Genomic DNA, 6705 nt, shown 5'->3' with positions numbered 1-6705 from the left:
TCACAAATGCAGTCTATGGACCAACAACATTAGCATCATCTGAAACCTTGTTATAAATGCAGATTCTCATCTTCTCAGACCTACTGACTCAGAAACTAAGGGGGTGGTCAGCACTCTGTGTTTTCAAATGTCTCAAATTGATCCTGAGAGCTGAAATCTGAGAATCACTGGCCTACAGTTGCTGTAAAGCAATCTAGGAAAGGAAGAAACCCCAACTTAAAACTCACAATTTACAATTGAGAGAACTGTTTATGCAGTCACTCATTATTTTTAACACATATATATTATACGCAGAAGCACTGCAAAACATTGCGCTATTTATGAGATTGTAGGGGAGAGCTATAATCATGATCCCGGCTAAATGAGGACGTAACCGTCTAATGAGAGAGACAGAAATGAAGACAAGTGATACACGAAAGTAAATGAAGGGAAAGAAGGGGGAATTTGCCAAGTGTGTGATGAATGTGGAAGTAGTTACTCTCGAGCTTCCAAAATATAGTGTTACAACTCCTATAAATGTCAGTTTTGGTTTTAATTTCAGCAGTCAACATGCTAGAGGGAGGACAGCAGTGAAAATGCCTGGTGATGATACTCCATCCTGGCAGCATGTTGATTAAACAGAGTCCCACCAGAATTACCAGGAGAACAAACAGAAGAAGGAGGGGTTCTGAACTCCTGTCTTAACAATCTCCAGTGATGATGGTAGCTTGCTTGGCATGCAAATGTCTGTTCCTACCCGATACCCTCTTGGGATTACGCTTAGTCCTGTGTAATCCTTCATGTGATAATATGGAAGAGCTAGAGGTAATGAAACGAGGAGAGGAAACAGGGGAAGGTGGAGTAGTTTCATAGATTCCAAAACTAAAGGAAACTGAAAATATCTTCTTCCTTATAGATAGGGCTGGCTTTGTGGGCCTGCATCCTGTGTAGTCACACAGGGCCCCATGCTCAGAAGGAGCCCACTCCTGGTTTAATGTACTGCTGGTGCAGTCTTGAGTTTCTTAGTAATTTTTGAACAAGGGGTTCCACATTTTCATTTCGCTCTGGAACCCATGATTTTGTAGCTGAACTACTTATAATACTAATGCATTATGATGTCATTCATAGACTGAAAAGTTCCCATGATAGGTGAGTCTTTGAACAGTAATCAGTGCTGACATTTAACAGACAAACACATCGATAAATCTATTTGTCAATAGTAAACAAGGACAATAAAGTGTATTTGACTCCTGTTAAGCAGGGCTTGACTCTATAACATCTGATCTCTAGTGTCAAGTCCCTGGCATCAGGCCTCAATGATATCAGTAGGTAAAGTTTCATTCATCCATGTATTCAGTTATTCATTTTCCAGCTACTTATTGAGCTGCTACAATGCGTCATATATTTTGTTTATCACTGGGGATGTGATGTAATCAATACCTCACTTAGCTCTCAACTGCACAGAGCTCACTCTCTAGTAGGAGAAAAGAATAATTATTTAATTTCATAAATTATCATATTACTACTCACCGTGATAAGTACTGTGAAAGAAGACACCATTCTATTGCATCTCATAAGCGTCTTGACCTAACTGGGGAGGGGCTAGGAAGAGGGTCAAAGAAGTTTCCTAGATGAGGTTGAGGCTTGAGGTGAAATTAGAAACATGATGGAATGCCCTTTACTCCAGTGACTGTTAGAAGAAATCATTGTGTGTGTTGCCTGGTAACACTTAAATCATGCCCTCCTAGCACCTAATTGGCCAAAGTAGTTTCCTTACTGCAGATACATGTAACCACTACAACAATAGATTCCTAATTTACCAGACATATTATGCATACATGTATCCTTTTTGTTGCCCTAAGAACATCTTGCTCATGCTATATAGGTCATTGAAATAGAGCAAAACACACTTCAACTCCTACAACGTAGCCCCTGCAAAAGTACTTTAATCTTTGCCAACTTTTCAACCACTTTTCAGCACAAGCAAAACAAATCAAAAACAAAAGCAAAACAACACAAAAACAAAAGCAAAACAACGACACCTATTGAACCACATGTATTTTAGGAAAATCATGAAGAAAAAAATCTGTGTTGGTGCAAGTCATTTATATAGTGGCTACACCATTGTTTAATTTTATGTAAAGATTTATTTATTTTTGATATCATGGTCCCGGCATCAAGATATCCTTTGGCTGAAAAGTCACCAAGATTTATCAAGTATTTAGATTTCTTTAAACACAATCTGATACAGCCGACAGTTAGACCAAGGGCCAAAATAAATGCACCCTCATGAGAAGTTTTATTTTTAGATAAAGGTTTATATTTCATAAATTTCTTCATTTAACTGATACTGCAGCTATTCAGCTAGATACAAGATCTCAAGCTGGGGGGGACCTTGAAGATGGCGGAAGAGTAAGACGCGGAGATCGCCTTCCTCCCCACGGATACACCAGAAATACATCTACACGTGGAACTCCTACAGAACACCTACTGAAGGCTGGCAGAAGACCTGAGACCTCCCAAAAGGCAAGAAACTCCCCACGTACCTGGGTAGGGCAAAAGAAAAAAAGAAAAAACAGAGACAAAAGAATAAGGACGGCACCTGCACCGGTGGGAGGAAGCTGTGAAGGAGGAAAAGTTTCCACACGCTAGGAAGCCCCTCCGCAGGCGGAGACTGCGGGAGGCGGAGGGAGGAGCTTCGGGACTGCGGAGTGGTGCACAGCGACGGGTGCGGAGGTCAAAGCGGGGAAATTCCCGCACAGAGGATCGGTGCCGACCGGCACTCACCAGCCCGAGAGGCTTGTCTGCTCGCCCGCCAGGGCAGGCGGGGCTGCGAGCTGAGGCTCGGGTTTCGGTTTTGGACAGAGCGCAGGGAGAGGACTGGGGTTGGCGGCTTGAACATAGCCTGAAGGGGTTAGTGCACCACGACTAGCCGGGAGGGAGTTCGGGGAAAAGCCTGCACCGGCCGAAGAGGCAAGAGACTTTTTCTTCCCTCTTTGTTTCCTGGTGCGCGAGGAGAGGGGTTTAAGAGCGCTGCTTAAAGGAACTCCAGAGACGGGCGCGAGCCGCGGCTAAAAGCGCAAACCCCAGAGACGGGCGGGAGACGCTAAGGCTGCTGCTGCCGCCACCAAGGGGCCTGTGTGCGAGCATAGGTCACTCTCCGCACCCCTCTTCACCGGAGCCTGTGCAGCCCGCCACTGCCAGGTTCCCGGGATCCAGGGACAACTTCCCCGGGAGAACGCACGGCGGGCCTCAGGCTGGAGCAACGTCACGCCGGCCTCTGCCGCCGCAGGCCCGCCCCGCACGCAGTGCCCCTCCTTCCCCCCCCACCCCCGGCCTGAGTGAGCCGGAGCCCCCGAATCAGCGGCGCCTTTAACCCCGTCCTGTCTGAGCAAAAAACAGACGCCCTCCAGCGACCTACACGCAGAGGCAGGGCCAAATCCAAAGCTGGGCTCCTGTGAGCTGTGAGAACAAAGAAGAGAAAGGGAAATCTCTCCCAGCAGCCTCAGCAGCAGCGGATTAAAGTTCCACAATCAACTTGATATACCCTGCATCTGTCGAATACCTGAATAGACAAGGAATGATCCCAAATTGAAGAGGTGGAATTTAGGAGCGAGATCTATGATTTTTTCCCCTTTTCCTCTTTTTGTGAATGTGTACGTGTATACTTCTGTGTGAGATCTTGTCTGTATACTCTTGCTTCCACCATTTGTCCTAGGGCTCTATTCGTCCATGGTTTTTTTTTTTTTTAATTTTTTCTTAATAATTAATTTTAATTGTAATAACTTTTTTATACTTTACCTTCATTCTTTCATTCTTTCTTTCCTTCCTTCCTTCCCTCCTTTAGACAACGAATCAACCCAAATTGAGGAGGTGGTCTCTGAGAGCAAGATTTATGATTTTTCCCCCTTTACCTCTTTTTGTGAAGGTGTATGTGTATGCTTCTGTGTAAGATTTTCTCTGTATAACTTTGCTTCCAACATTTGTCCTAAGGTTCTATCCGTACCCCTTTTTTTTTCCTAAATATTTTTTAATTCAATAACTATATTATACTTTATTTTATTTTTACTGTATCTTCTTTCTTTCTTTTTTCCTTCTTTCCCTCATTCCTTCCTCCCTCCCTCTCTCCCTCCCTCCTTTCTTTCCTTCTTTCTTCCTTCCTTCCTTTCCTCCTTTCCTTCTTTCTTTACTCATACTTCTACTAATTCTCTCTACTTTTTCTCCCTTTTATTCTGAGCTGTGTGGATGAAAGGCTCTTGGTGCTCCAGCCAGGAGTCAGGGCTCTGCCTCTGAGGTAGGAGAGCCAACTTCAGGACACTGGTCAACAAGAGACCTCCCAGCTCCACATAATATTAAACGGCGGAAATCTCCCAGAGACCTCCATCTTAACACCAGCACCCAGCTTCACTCAACGACCAGCAAGCCACAGTGCTGGACAACCTATGCCAAACAACCAGCAAAACAGGAACACAACCCCACCCATTAGCAGAGAGGCTGCCTAAAATCAGAATAAGGCCACAGACACCCCAAAACACACCACCAGACGTGAACCTGCCCACTAGAAAGACAAGATCCAGCCTCATCCACCACAACACAGGCACTAGTCCCCTCCACCAGGAAGCCTACACAACCCACTGAAACAACCTTAGCCACTGGAGACAGACATCAAAAACAACGGGAACTACGAACGTGCAGCCTGCAAAAAGGAGACCCCAAACACAGTAAGATAAGCAAAATGAGAAGACCAAAAAACATTCAGCAGATGAAGGAGCAAGATAAAAATGCACCAGACCTAACAAATGAAGAGGAAATAGGCATTCTACCTGAAAAAGAATTCAGAATAATGATAGTAAGGATGATCCGAAATCTTGGAAGTAGAATGGACAAAATGCAAGAAACAGTTAACAAGGACCTAGAAGAAATAAAGATGAAACAAGCAACGATGAACAATGCAATAAATGAAATTAAAAGTACTCTAGATAGGATCAATAGCAGAATAACTGAGGCAGAAGAACGGATAAGTGACCTGGAAGATAAAGTAGTGGAAATAACTACTGCAGAGCAGAATAAAGAAAAAAGAATGAAAAGAAATGAGGACAGTCTCAGAGACCTCTGGGACAACATTAAACGCACCAACATTCGAATTATAGGGGTTCCAGAAGAAGAAGAGAAAAAGAAAGGGACTGAGAAAATCTTTGAAAAGATTATAGTTGAAAACTTCCCTAATATGGGAAAGGAAATAGTTAATCAAGTCCAGGAAGCACAGAGAGTCCCATACAGGATAAATACAAGGAGAAATACGCCAAGACACATATTAATCAAACTGTCAAAAATTAAATACAAAGAAAGCATATTAAAAGCAGCAAGGGAAAAACAGCAAATAACACACAAGGGAATCCCCATAAGGTTAACAGCTGATCTCTGAGCAGAAACCCGACAAACCAGAAGGCAGTGGCAGGACATACCGAAAGTGATGAAGGAGAAAAACCTGCAACCAAGATTACTCTACCCAGCAAGGATCTCATTCAGATTTGATGGAGAAATTAAAACCTTTACAGACAAGCAAAAGCTCACAGAGTTCAGCACCACCAAAGCAGCTTTACAACAAATGCTAAAGGAACTTCTCTAGACCAGAAACACAAGAGAAGGAAAAGACCTATAATAACGAACCCAAAACAATATAGAAAATGGGAATAGGAACATACATATCGATAATTACCTTAAATGTAAATGGACTAAATGCTCCCACCAAAAGACACAGATTGGCTGAATGGATACAAAAACAAGAGACCCACTTCAGACATAGAGACACATACAGACTGAAAGTAAGGGGATGGAAAAAGATATTCCATGCAAATGGAAACCAAAAGAAAGCTGGAGTAGCAATTCTCATATCAGACAAAATAGACTTTAAAATAAAGAGTATTAAAAGAGACAAAGAAGGACACTACATAATGATCAAGGGATCGATCCAAGCAGAAGATATAACAATTGTAAATATTTATGCACCCAACATAGGAGCACCTCAATACATAAGGCAAGTACTAACAACCATAAAAGGGGAGATCGACAGTAACACATTCATAGTAGGGGACTTTAACACCCCACTTTCACCCATGGACAGATCATCCAAAATGAAAATAAATAAGGAAACACAAGCTTTAAATGATACATTAAACAAGATGGACTTAATTGATATTTATAGGACACTCCATCCAAAAACAACAGAATACACATTTTTCTCAAGTGCTCATGGAACATTCTCCAGGATAGATCATATCTTGGGTCACAAATCAAGCCTTGGTAAATTTAAGAAAATTGAAATTGTATCAAGTATGTTTTCTGACCACAACACCATGAGACTAGATATCAATTACAGGAAAAGATCTGTAAAATATACAAACACATGGAGGCTAAACAATACACTACTTAATAATGAAGTGATCACTGAAGAAATCAAAGAGGAAATAAAAAAATACCTAGAAACAAATGACAATGGAGACACAACGACCCAAAACTTATGGGATGCAGCAAAAGCAGTTCTAAGGGGGAAGTTTATAGCATTACAAGCCCATCTTAAGAAGCAGGAAACATCTCGAATAAACAACCTAACCTTGCACCTCAAGCAAATAGAGAAAGAAGAACAAAAAATCCCCAAAGCTAGCAGAAGGAAAGAAATCATAAAAATCAGATCAGAAATAAATGAAAAAGAAATGAAGGAAACGA

The sequence above is a fragment of the Phocoena sinus genome, chromosome 3 (assembly GCF_008692025.1).
Source record: "Phocoena sinus isolate mPhoSin1 chromosome 3, mPhoSin1.pri, whole genome shotgun sequence".
Lineage (NCBI taxonomy): Eukaryota > Metazoa > Chordata > Mammalia > Artiodactyla > Phocoenidae > Phocoena > Phocoena sinus.
Note: the sequence above shows the minus strand (reverse complement) of the source record.